The sequence below is a fragment of the Dreissena polymorpha genome, chromosome 5 (assembly GCF_020536995.1).
Source record: "Dreissena polymorpha isolate Duluth1 chromosome 5, UMN_Dpol_1.0, whole genome shotgun sequence".
In the NCBI taxonomy this organism is placed as follows: domain Eukaryota; kingdom Metazoa; phylum Mollusca; class Bivalvia; order Myida; family Dreissenidae; genus Dreissena; species Dreissena polymorpha.
This window is the reverse complement of record NC_068359.1, coordinates 85310180-85324314: the sequence shown is the minus strand read 5'-3', so window position 1 is coordinate 85324314 and position 14135 is coordinate 85310180. Positions and strand designations below refer to the sequence as shown.

Genomic DNA, 14135 nt, shown 5'->3' with positions numbered 1-14135 from the left:
AATTATTTTCGCTTTGCATTTTTGCGCTTAAATGGTAGTTTTCTTTTTTAGAGGCCTTTTCTAAACATAAATCCAATCTAGGCGGAAAGTGTCGTCCCTGACTAGCCTGTGTGGATTACATAGGCTATATGTGATGATACTATACGCTCATGCATTAAGCTCCGTTTTCCTAAAGCGAGGCCCATATTTACTTGATTTATCTTAAAAAGAGTTTTGATAGCATCGTGTAATATATTTTACCTGCTGCATGAGTACAGGCCATAGTATCGTTATATTTCGAATGTCATGTATATTGACCAATGTGACATGTGAATGTTTGTTAAAAACGTGTGTTATGCTACATAAATAACTATAATTCCTCTTTTTGGATGGGTACGTGGAATTCCGATTATTGTAACAATGTCGGCTTATTGGTAAATGAGTAGATTAAATACAACTATTTTATTTTAACGCGGTAGTGTGTTAAACTAGTACACGTTTCATTTATAGATTATTTTATATTTAAATTGCCTCATAATGAGGAGTAAAATAATATCCCGACAAACTTAAATTTTTCATACCGACCCTTAACTATTGTTCTACTATTCCAAGCTAAGTTTTTATCATTTTTATCATATTTGCGTCTTTCGATCATATTAGCTACATAAGATTTTACATATTAGAAAGGAAATGTTGCATAAAGTTTTATAAGACTTTCCGTTGAAGGTCATGATGAAAGTGAGAAATGACTCACGTTAACGAAACAAAATCAATGCGGGGAATCACGTGGTCATATTTGAGAGAAAATGGCCGCCGATGCCTCGATCCGATGGAGAAATTGAGTCTTCAAACAGGTGCATCTACCTTATTACTTGCTTGTTTTTAATCGGATAACGCCTATCATAGGGCCAGCCGGATGCGGTTTCAGCGAGTATCAACCGTTTTCCTCTGGTTGGTCTGAGCATGGAGATAACTCATGGAATATTTCGCGATTTCAGGAAATCGCGTAATATTCCATGAGTTATCTCCATACTCAGACCAACCAGAGGAAAACGGCTGATACTCGCTGAAATCGCTCCCGGCTGACCGTATGATAGGCGTCATCCAATTAAAAACATGAAAGTAATAAGGTTGATGTACCTTTTTGAAGACTCATTTTCTCAAATCTGACCACGTGATTCCCCGCATTGAAAATGTTTGAGCAATAAATCTACCATAATCTTTTTAGATTTAAGTGGAAACAAATTATTTAAGCCCGGTTTGGCGCACAAGTTTTAATTCTTTTTGTATGTAGAAATGATTGCAAATTACAAAAATTATTCTTTTATTGAAAGATAGTAAATACATCCTGGAATAAGCTCGATGTGTTAAAAATCTCACTAATCTGGGGGTAAACAACCGACTGACCGATTTAATATGCCTACATATTCACAACTCATACCACATGTTATAAGATCACGTTCAACTCGATTCACAAACATAATATTTGTGCGCCACACTTGGTTACCCGTCGCAAGGCCATACTCTAAATGATCGACTGATAAATCGATTGATTTTTCTATAGTGTTTGTAAATGTGTGGTCTTCACACAACTAAGCACAAAACACAACACGTTTTGCATTGGGCAAGGCTTGCGATCAGTTTATTGACATTGACAACACACTTCCACGAATATTACATATTCGTATCATATAACAATCAAGTACAATCGTAGTACAAACATGACAGGACAATTTTCGATCTATAAATTATATCACAAAGTATAACTATCACTTTTTATACATCACTTCTAGTATTGTGTCCTTAATTGGTGTTTTCAAGGCCAGGTTAAAAACCAGAGATAAAAATTCATCAGAAGCCCAATGTAAAATAACTCTGGAAAACTGTACCTGAAAACAGCCAATATTAACATGTAACTAAACATTATGTAACACAAAACATAACATGTCACTTGAGCCAATTTACTACTAATGCGGTTCGAATTTAAAAAAGTAAAAGTTTACTGATCGAAGTCTAGCGTAGAACTGACCAAACAATGCACACCCCGTGCATATTCCCGCCTATGTCCACCTGAGTGACCATCACTCACGTGACAACCACACGCATGAACGAACCGCACTGTTTTGTGCGGTGCGTTATGTTTAGACATACGTTCTGTGCTATACTCCGTAACGCACAGAACTGAAAATTGGAAACGTCGTCTGTTGAGATTAAAGCGTTATTTAACCCGTTCTGTTAAAGTTTGTTTTGTTATAATAGGATTGATTATCATTTTTCGGAGAATAATTGGAAATGTACGCGAGTTATATGTTGTGAATATAATTTCAAAGGTATGCCTTCAAGCGAAATAAAACACCCAATAACATTTAAGTTTGTATAGGTCAATCGTAGGGTTGTTGTTTTATGTCTCAGGTTGTGTTTTAATTTCACACGAATAGTAGTAACATGTGCGTTGAATTAGTTTTACGTATACTTTAAACTGTTTAAAGCGTTAGGGGCAATATAAACAAATGGCTCCTTTTACTACACAGATACAGCTTGTTTTTCTTACAGACGACGTCAACTCGGCTGTTGCTGTGACATTATGGACATATGACGGCGACGTCAGACGATTGTTCCGTCAGAGTCCGCGGTACAAGCAGATGGCGACTTTGTACAGCTACGAATTATTAGGGAAAGGGTAAGTATAAACTTGTACATCTAAATTACCGACATTTACTTCCCTTATTCTTTATATATAGATTAGTAATTGTAATTAAACAGCGCCAACACCTTACCGCACTTTTGCACTGATTGTATCGTGAGCGCGTTTTTCCGCGTCTGCGATACATTAGTTTAATTACAAAAAATCATAGTTAACCATGTACTATCTTCAGTTCATGCTCATTATAAAACAATGGTACGCCATTACTCGGTGTTTACGTCCCTTCGCAAGTTTCCGGTAAACGATGCATTCAGGACTAAAATCCATCTAATTCTGGAGGTGCGTGAAGTTGGCTCGCCGTTCGACGTTCGACATTAGTTCAACATTCAAATTACCGAATGTCGAGCTGGCTCGGCATTCCAGCTCGACATTCAGTTCGGCATTCGCATATAGAGTTGTATGCTTATTTTCGAATGTCGAGCTGGCTCGGCATTCCAGCTCGACATTCAGTTCGGCATTCGCATACAGTGTTGTATGCTTATTTTCGAATGTAGAGCTGGCTCGGCATTCCAGCTCGACATTCAGTTCGACATTCGGATATACTGTTGTACATTTTTTTGAATGCCGAGCAGGCTCGGCATTCCAGCTCGACATTCAGTTCGGCATTCGCAAATAGTGTTGTATGCTTATTTTCGAATGTCGAGCTGGCTCGGCATTTCAGCTCGACATTCAGTTCGGCATTCGCATATAGTGTTGTATGCTTATTTTCAAATGTCGAGCTGGCTCGGCATTTCAGCTCGACATTCAGTTCGGCATTCGCATACAGTCTTGTATGCTTATTTTCGAATGTCGAGCTGGCTCGGCATTCCAGCTCGACATTCAGTTCGACATTCGGATATACTGTTGTACTTTTTTTTAATGTCGAGCTGGCTCGGCATTCCAGCTCGACATTCAGTTCGGCATTCGCTAAAAGTGTTGTATGCTTATTTTCGAATGTCGAGCTGGCTCGGCATTCCAGCTCGACATTCAGTTCGGCATTCGCATATACTGTTGGATGCTTATTTTCGAATGTCGAGCTGGATCGGCATTCCAGCTCGACATTCAGTTCGATATTCGGTTATAGTGTTGTACAATAATTTTTGAATGACGAGCTGGCTCGGCATTCCAGCTCGACATTCAGTTCGACATTCGGATATAGTGTTGTACAATAATTTTTGAATGACGAGCTGGCTCGGCATTCCAGCTCGACTTTCAGTTCGACATTCGGAGATAGTGTTGTACAATGTTTTTTGAATGTCGAGCTGGCTCGGCATTCCAGCTCGACATTCAGTTCGGCATTCGCAAATAGTGTTGTATGCTTATTTTTGAATGACGAGCTGGCTCGGCATTCCAGCTCGACATTCAGTCCGACATTCGGAAAAAAGTGTTGTACAATAATTTTTTAATGACGAGCTGGCTCGGCATTCCAGCTCGACATTCAGCTCGACATTCAGATATAAAGTTGTACAATAATTTTTGAATGACGAGCTGGCTCGGCATTCCAGCTCGACATTCAGTTCGACATTCGGATATAGTGTTGTACAATAATTTTTGAATGACGAGCTGGCTCGGCATTCCAGCTCGACTTTCAGTTCGACATTCGGAGATAGTGTTGTACAATGTTTTTTGAATGTCGAGCTGGCTCGGCATTCCAGCTCGACATTCAGTTCGGCATTCGCAAATAGTGTTGTATGCTTATTTTTGAATGACGAGCTGGCTCGGCATTCCAGCTCGACATTCAGTCCGACATTCGGAGAAAGTGTTGTACAATAATTTTTTAATGACGAGCTGGCCAGGCATTCCAGCTCGACAATCAGCTCGACATTCAGATATAAAGTTGTACAATAATTTTTGAATGACGAGCTGGCTCGGCATTCCAGCTCGACATTCAGTTCGACATTCGGATATAGTGTTGTACAATAATTTTTGAATGTGGAGCTGGCTCGGTATTCCAGCTCGACATTCAGTTCGGCATTCGCAAATAGTGTTGTATGCTTATTTTCGAATGTCGAGCTCGCTCGGCATTCCAGCTCGACATTCAGTTCGGCATTCGCATATAATGTTGTATGCTTATTTTCGAATGTCGAGCTGGCTCGGCATTTCAGCTCGACATTCAGTTCGGCATTCGCATATAGTGTTGTATGCTTATTTTCGAATGTCGAGCTGGCTCGGCATTCCAGCTCGACATTCAGTTCGACATTCGGAGAAAGTGTTGAACAATACTTTTTGAATGTCGAGCTGGCTCGGCATTCCAGCTCGACAATCAGGTCGACATTTGGATATAGTGTTGTACAATAATTTTTGAATGACGAGCTGGCTCGGCATTCCAGCTCGACATTCAGTTCGGCATTCGCATATAATGTTGTATGCTTATTTTCGAATGTCGAGCTGGCTCGGCATTCCAGCTCGACATTCAGTTCGGCATTCGCATATAGTGTTGTATTCTTATTTTCGAATGTTGAGCTGGCTCGGCATTCCAGCTCGACATTCAGTTCGGCATTCGTATACAGTCTTGTATGCTTATTTTCGAATGTCGAGCTGGCTCGGCATTCCAGCTCGACATTCAGTTCGACATTCGGATATACTGTTGTACATTTTTTTTAATGTCGAGCTGGCTCGGCAATCCAGCTCGACATTCAGTTCGGCATTCGCAAATAGTGTTGAATGCTTATTTTCGAAGTCGAGCTGGCTCGGCATTCCAGCTCGACATTCAGTTCGGCATTCGCATATAGTGTTGTATGCTTATTTTCGAATGTCGAGCTGGCTCGGCATTCCAGCTCGACGTTCAGTTCGACATTCGGTGATAGTGTTGTACAATAATTTTTGAATGACGAGCTGGCTCGGCATTCCAGCTCGACATTCAGTTCGACATTCGGATATAGTGTTCTACAATAATTTTTGAATGACGAGCTGGCTCGGCATTCCAGATCGACATTCAGTTCGACATTCGGATATAGTGTTGTACAATAATTTTTGAATGACGAGCTGGCTCGGCATTACAGCTCGACATTCAGTTCGACATTCGAATATAAAGTTGTACAATAATTTTTGAATGACGAGCTGTCTCGGCATTCCAGCTCGACATTCGTTGGACATTCGGAGAAAGTGTTGTACAATTTTTTTTGAATGTCGAGTTGGCTCGGCATTCCAGCTCGACATTCAGTTCGGCATTCGCAAATAGTGTTGTATGCTTATTTTCAAATGTCGAGCTGGCTCGGCATTCCAGCTCGACATTCAGTTCGACATTCGGATATACTGTTGAACTTTTTTTTTGAATGTCGAGCTGGCTCGGCATTCCAGCTCGACAGTCAGTTCGACATTCGGATATAGTGTTGTACAATAATTTTTAAATGTCGAGCTGACCGGTCGACCAACCGAAGACCGATGGACGACCGACGGACGGGGCAGGGATAACCGATGGACGACCGACAGAAAGATAAGGGACTACCGATGGACGACCGATTGGCGACCGATGGAGGACTGATGGACGGGACAGGGATAACCGATGGACGACCGACAGAAAGATAAGGGACGACCGATGGATGATCAACGGACGGACAAGGGCAGACGATGGACGACCGATGGACGAGCAGTTGGACGAGGGACGACCGATGGACGACCGATGGACGGCCGACAGTTGGACGAGCGACGACCGATGGACGACCGATGGACGACCGACAGAAAGATAAGGGATGACCGATGGCCGACCGATTGGCGACCGATGGACGACCGATGGACGGGAGAGGGATAACCGATGGACGACCGACAGAAAGATGAGGGATGACCGATGGACGACCAACGGACGGACAAGGGCAGACAATGGACGACCGATGGACGGCATACAGTTGGACGAGGGACGACCGATGGACAACCGATGGACGACCGATGGACGACCGATGGACGACCTATGGACGACCGATGGACGACCGATGGACGACCGATGGACGACCGATGGACGACCGATGGATGATATAGTGTTGTACAATAATTTTTAAATGTCGAGCTGACCGGTCGACCAACCGAAGACCGATGGACGACCGACGGACGGGGCAGGGATAACCGATGGACGACCGACAGAAAGATAAGGGACTACCGATGGACGACCGATTGGCGACCGATGGACGACCGATGGACGGGAGAGGGATAACCGATGGACGACCGACAGAAAGATAAGGGACGACCGATGGATGATCAACGGACGGACAAGGGCAGACAATGGTCGACCGATGGACGAGCAGTTGGATGAGGGACGGCCGATGGACGACCGATGGACGACCGATTGACGACCGACAGTTGGACGAGCGACGACCGATGGACGACCGATGGACGACCGACAGAAAGATAAGGGATGACCGATGGCCGACCGATTGGCGACCGATGGACGACCGATGGACGGGAGAGGGATAACCGATGGACGACCGACAGTAAGATGAGGGACGACCGATGGACGACCAACGGACGGACAAGGACAGACAATGGACGACCGATGGACGGCATACAGTTGGACGAGAGACGACCGATGGACAACCGATGGACGACCGATGGACGACCGATGAACGACCTATGGACGACCGATGGACGACCGATGGACGACCGATGGACGACCGATGGATGACCGATGGACGACCGATGGACGACCGATAGTCGTCCGATGGTCGTCCCTGGTCCAACTGTTGGCCGTCCATCGGTCGTCCATTGTCTGCCCTTGTCCGTCCGTCGGTAGTCCAACTTTCGTCCCTTATCTTTCTGTCGGTTGTCCATCGGTTATTCCTCTCCCGTCCATCAATCGTACATCAAGCAGTCGTCCATCGGTCGCCCATCGGTCGTCGATCGGTCGTCCATCGGTCGTCCATCGGTCGTCGCTCGTCCAACTGTCGGCCGTCCATCGGTCGTCCATCGGTCGTCCCTCGTCCAACTGCTCGTCCATCGGTCGTCCATCGTCTGCCCTTGTCCGTCCGTTGATCATCCATCGGTCGTCCCTTATCTTTCTGTCGGTCGTCCATCGGTTATCCCTGTCCCGTCCATCGGTCGTTCATCGGTCGCCAATCGGTCGTCCATCGGTAGTCCCTTATCTTTCTGTCGGTCGTCCATCGGTTATCCCTCCCCCGTCCATCGTTCGTCCATCGGTCTTCGGTTGGTCGACCGGTCAGCACGACATTAAAAAATTATTGTACAACACTATATCCGAATGTCGAACTGACTGTCGAGCTGGAATGCCGAGCCAGCTCGACATTCAAAAAAAATGTTCAACAGTTTATCTGAATGTCGAACTGAATGTCGAGCTGGAATGCCGAGCCAGCTCGACATTCGAAAATAAGCATCCAACACTGTATACGAATGCCGAACTGAATGTCGAGCTGGAATGCCGAGCCAGTTCAACATTCAAAAATAAGCATACAACACTATTTGCGAATGCCGAACTGAATGTCGAGCTGGAATGCCGAGCCAGCTCGACATTCACAAAAAATGGTACAACACTTTCTCCGAATGTCCAACGAATGTCGAGCTGGAATGTCGAGCCAGCTCGTCATTCAAAAATTATTGTACAACTTTATATCCGAATGTCGAGCTGAATGTCGAGCTGGAATGCCGAGCCAGCTCGTCATTAAAAAAATATTGTACAACACTTTCTCCGAATGTCGAACTGAATGTCGAGCTGGAATGCCGAGCCAGCTCGTCATTCAAAAATAAGCATACAACACTATTTGCGAATGCCGAACTGAATGTCGAGCTGGAATGCCGAGCCAGCTCGACATTCAAAAAACATTGTACAACACTATCTCCGAATGTCGAATTGAATGTCGAGCTGTAATGCCGAGCCTGCTCGACATTCGAAAATAAGCATACAACACTATATGCGAATGCCGAACTGAATGTCGAGCTGAAATGCCGAGCCAGCTCGACATTCGAAAATAAGCATACAACATTATATGCGAATGCCGAACTGAATGTCGAGCTGAAATGCCGAGCCAGCTCGACATTCGAAAATAAGCATACAACATTATATGCGAATGCCGAACTGAATGTCGAGCTGGAATGCCGAGCCAGCTCGACATTCGAAAATAAGCATACAACACTATTTGCGAATGCCGAACTGAATGTCGAGCTGGAATGCCGAGCAAGCTCCACATTCAAAAATTATTGTACAACACTATATCCGAATGTCGAACTGAATGTCGAGCTGGAATGCCGAGCCAGCTCGTCATTCAAAAATTATTGTACAACTTTATATCCGAATGTCGAGCTGAATGTCGAGCTGGAATGCCGAGCCAGCTCGTCATTAAAAAATTATTGTACAACACTTTCTCCGAATGTCGGACTGAATGTCGAGCTGGAATGCCGAGCCAGCTCGTCATTCAAAAATAAGCATACAACACTATTTGCGAATGCCGAACTGAATGTCGAGCTGGAATTCCGAGCCAGCTCGACATTCAAAAAACATTGTACAACACTATCTCCGAATGTCGAACTGAAAGTCGAGCTGGAATGCCGAGCCAGCTCGTCATTCAAAAATTATTGTACAACACTATATCCGAATGTCGAACTGAATGTCGAGCTGGAATGCCGAGCCAGCTCGTCATTCAAAAATTATTGTACAACACTATATCCGAATGTCGAACTGAATGTCGAGCCAGCTCGTCATTCAAAAATTATTGTACAACACTATAACCGAATGTCGAACTGAATGTCGAGCTGGAATGCCGAGCCAGCTCGTCATTCAAAAATTATTGTACAACACTATAACCGAATGTCGAACTGAATATCGAGCTGGAATGCCGAGCCAGCTCGACATTCGAAAATAAGCATCCAACACTATATGCGAATGCCGAACTGAATGTCGAGCTGGAAGGCCGAGCCAGCTCGACATTCGAAAATAAGCATACAACACTATTAGCGAATGCCGAACTGAATGTCAAGCTGGAATGCCGAGCCAGCTCGACATTAAAAAAAAAAATGTACAAAAGTATATCCGAATGTCGAACTTAATGTAGAGCTGGATTGCCGAGCCAGCTCGACATTCGAAAATAAGCATACAAGACTGTATGCGAATGCCGAACTGAATGTCGAGCTGGAATGCCGAGCCAGCTCGACATTCGAAAATAGGCATACAACACTATATGCGAATGCCGAACTGAATGTCGAGCTGGAATGCCGAGCCAGCTCGACATTCGAAAATAAGCATACAACACTATATCCGAATGTCGAACTGAATGTCGAGCTGGAATGCCGAGCCAGCTCGTCATTCAAAAATTATTGTACAACACTATAACCGAATGTCGAACTGAATGTCGAGCTGGAATGCCGAGCCAGCTCGACATTCGAAAATAAGCATACAACACTATATGCGAATGCCGAACTGAATGTCGAGCTGAAATGCCGAGCCAGCTCGACATTCGAAAATAAGCATACAACACTATTTGCGAATGCCGAACTGAATGTCGAGCTGGAATGCCGAGCCTGCTCGACATTCAAAAAAATGTACAACAGTATATCCGAATGTCGAACTGAATGTCGAGCTGGAATGCCGAGCCAGCTCGACATTCGAAAATAAGCATACAACACTGTATGCGAATACCGAACTGAATGTCGAGCTGGAATGCCGAGCCAGCTCGACATTCGAAAATAAGCATACAACACTATATGCGAATGCCGAACTGAATGTCGAGCTGGAATGCCGAGCCAGCTCGACATTCAAAAATAAGCACACAACATTATATGCGAATGCCGAACTGAATGTCGAGCTGGAATGCCGAGCCAGCTCGACATTCGGTAATTTGAATGTTGAACTAATGTCGAACGTCGAACGGCGAGCCAACTTCACGCACCGCAATATTCCATGTAAGTTTACATAAACACGTATTGTAATTCATGCTTAATATTGATTATATGACATTTTCAGTTTCTGAAATAAATAAAATTTTTATCAGGGGGATTTTGGTAATTTTGGTAATTCTACACATTGGAGCTTCCACTCGCGCTTGGACATTGTATAAATTATAATGTATAATGTATATAATATAATGTATAAATTCCTCTAACTTATCTATCTGGATACCGACTGTCCGAGTTGCAAAACCTTATTTACACCGTTTCATTTTCTATTGTTTCGAACAAAATAAACGTAGTTCGATGAATACGTGAGGACTAGGCATTCGGCTCGTCTAGTAAATGGCGGACAGGTCGTTAGCAACCGGCGCGCTGATTGGTCGATCGTTATTTAGATAAGAATTTGATTTACAGTTGGCGAGATGTCAATTCAGACCGACATATGGACAGACGGATCGTGGTTTTACATATAGTCCTTAACGGTGGAATCGTTAGGGGGCTAATATTAGAACTATATACACTCCTTGGGAGAATTGTGCACCTGCAAAGTTTGGTGAAGTCTTTTGTTGTATTTTTGTATTAAAGTATAATTGTTTTAGATGTAACGTACATTACAACAAAGTATAAAATGAATTAAACTCCATATTTATAAATGTATTAATACCCAGTTATTGGTGATTGCCTTATGTATTTTATCAAGATATATGACCTCTGAATCATGTTTCAGTGCCTTTATGCCCAAATGTTTTTTAATCAATTTTGTTCAAAGATGCATTTCTATGGCGTGTCAAACGTTCCAAAATTCAATGTTTCCATATGTATTCTTGTTATGGGGAAAAAGATTGGTCGAAAACTAACCCAAAGAAATAAATGTAACAGCAGGTATAAACATATACCAACAGTCATAATTTGCCACCGCTGTGACAAAATTGTTACCGCAGTGACAAAATAGATATCACCGCGGTGACGAAATTGTTACCGTAGTGACAAAATTGTCACCGCGATAACAATTTTGTCACCGCGGTGATATCTATTTCTAGCTGTTGGCGAATGGGTACTTTTGACCCAAATGGTACGGCATATATATCGGATTTTATCATATATATATATGAATTTATACAACATATATATGCAACTATACCACACACAAATGGAAATATACAACATATATATTTAAATATACCACATACATATGGAAAAATTGAATTTTGCAACGTTTGATACGCCATACGTTTCGATCTTAGCTCATTCTAATCAATGCTTGGTAAAATTATTCTTACACATGTAACATGATCGTCAATGAATATTCCTGAAACATAGATACAATGTGACGATGATTTCATTCGCAATACTTTAAGAAATATTGGATACAATTGTAACTGTATTTTGCTTTCTATTCAAAATATAATATTTAGCAAATATAAACTAATTGGTTAAACGGTCAAATGTTTTTAAATTAAACCGAACTGATTAACTATTTTGCATGGTCCCAAAATAGTCATTTGCAAAATGCAATGTAGAAAGCAATACCGGTTATGTACTGCTAACTGCAGAAAGGAATACTTGCATAAAATGAAAAAATAATGTAAATACATATTGTTCTCCAATATATATTTAACCTCTTAAACAAGATCTGCAACATGCGTTTCTAGCACACGAGCTACACGTTACAAGACGACAACACATAGTAATAAAGATATATAGGATCTGGCACGAGTTGTCATATCATACCATATTTTATTCAACGAGTTCAGGAATTCGAGCTTACTAACGAATTTCCTGGACGAGTTTAATAAAATTGGTATGAAATGACAACGAGTTTCAGATCTTTTTTATCACTTGCTTTTAAATGAGCAAATTAAATAAATATTTACGAAAACATAATGATAAATCCCAAATGTTGTTTACATTTCGTGACGCTATTTGACGTTGCAACGTCATTTCAGCAAATTACCAAAATGCGATTGGTTAAGCGAACGAAAACTAAGCCAATGAAAACGCTTAAAAGTATATTACACATATGTAAGAACAAAAATATTCGTAATGGTTATACTAAATGTTAAGCAGGGTATGGCATGTGATAAAAATATTTAACACAACCTCTTAGGAAAGTTCACTTTTCATACATGGTTGTCTATATTTTTCAAGTTGATTAATTACGTATCCAACTTCCTTCCAGTGGCCCGTTGCATGTTATGTGGCGTTATGTTTATTTTAAAGGCTTTATCTTATTTTAGTTATATCGACTTCCATAACTACACGCGCATTAGATTTTTCATTTTGTGTAGTGTACTTTATTTTCAATTTATATAAAGCAAAGAACAAACATATGCATTTGAATTGAGGATTTTATTGCCGTACATCTAAGCCCAATCAATGTTTAAGACTATAATGCATGATGAGCAGATTATAAATCAACGCGTTTATAAATAAAGAAAAAAAGAAAAAATAATAAGTATGATACGTTTCCGATTACGCTTACAAAAACAACATCATTTTATAGATGAAATATACAACTTTATTCGAATGTTATTTAGCTATCGCGGTCAGATTGTTATTTAAACTCATTCGTTGAGAAACACAAGTAGGCAAACAAATCTTACTTTTCTTATTCCGACGAAGCCAACAGCTCAGCGTTCGCAGCAAGTATGCCGCAATTTAAAAAACAATCAGGCTTCTGAAACTATGCAACATTTTAGTGGAAAACTTCCTGCAATCTAGCTTGCATTTAGTGAGTCAGCAGTAATGTTCACACAATTATCTGTTTGCTATTTAAAGGCATGGTTCTCAGTCAAACGTTGTTACAAGGTCGTGGTGTCGTGGATATGGTGTAAGATTAGTGATAACGGGTTCGATTCCCACTTGTGGGATCGTTCTTCAGACCCCCTTCCCAAAAAAACAAGTATTAGTTCTACCCAAAAATCAGAACCAAGAGCATTTCAATAAACCTTCGGCTTTCGATGCAATCGAGCTAAAATTAATTATGTTTCAACTAAACAGTGTGATGTTTTTGCCCAGTTCCATTCAGACGATTTGAACAGTGCTTACGAGACACCTTGAAGTATATTAATTAAATGTCTTTCCAACATTGCGACCGGGTAAGAGACAGATTACGTTGAAACGGTACCATCGATTATTAAATGCCTTTCCAACATTGCGACCGGGTAAGAGACACATTGCGTTGAAACGATACCATCGTTTATTGTCCGGCAAAGATAAATAGATCGGCCGTAAAAAGTAGCAAACAAATCACAATCATTAATGTTTGTTCACGAACCGAAACGAATTGTTTTATAATACCTTATAACTCAATAACTCAAATAGTATTGCAGTAAAGGGAAAAATCGTCAAGCCACCCGTCGAGGAAGATATTACATGTAGTTTGTTTGCATTTTAGAATCCAGCTAGAGTCTTATAGTTTAAAAGTATGAACTTATTAACCATTTAACAAGATTTTAATCAAAATTAAGCAACATGTCTAGTTATAAAAATAGACGTATAAAGACGCGAATATAAGACGGCAATATAATACAAATCGTCTGGGTATAATATGCGGCTCACGTCATAGAATTTAAAAATGTTGTTACAAACAGTGTAATTATTATTTACTTAAGGGGGCCTTTTCACAGATTTTGGCATATTTTGA

The 14135-nt window shown here is 41.6% G+C and overlaps 1 protein-coding gene across 1 annotated transcript in view; it reads right to left on the bottom strand.

The window, feature by feature from the left end:
• LOC127881117 (ankyrin-3-like) overlaps positions 1-13128 on the bottom strand; it is a 31814-nt gene extending 18686 nt beyond the window's left edge. The window contains exon 1 of the mRNA XM_052428809.1: positions 13093-13128. The gene's annotated coding sequence lies outside the window, so the exon portion shown is untranslated. The remainder of the gene's footprint in view (positions 1-13092) is intronic.
• Positions 13129-14135: the final 1007 nt, after the last annotated feature.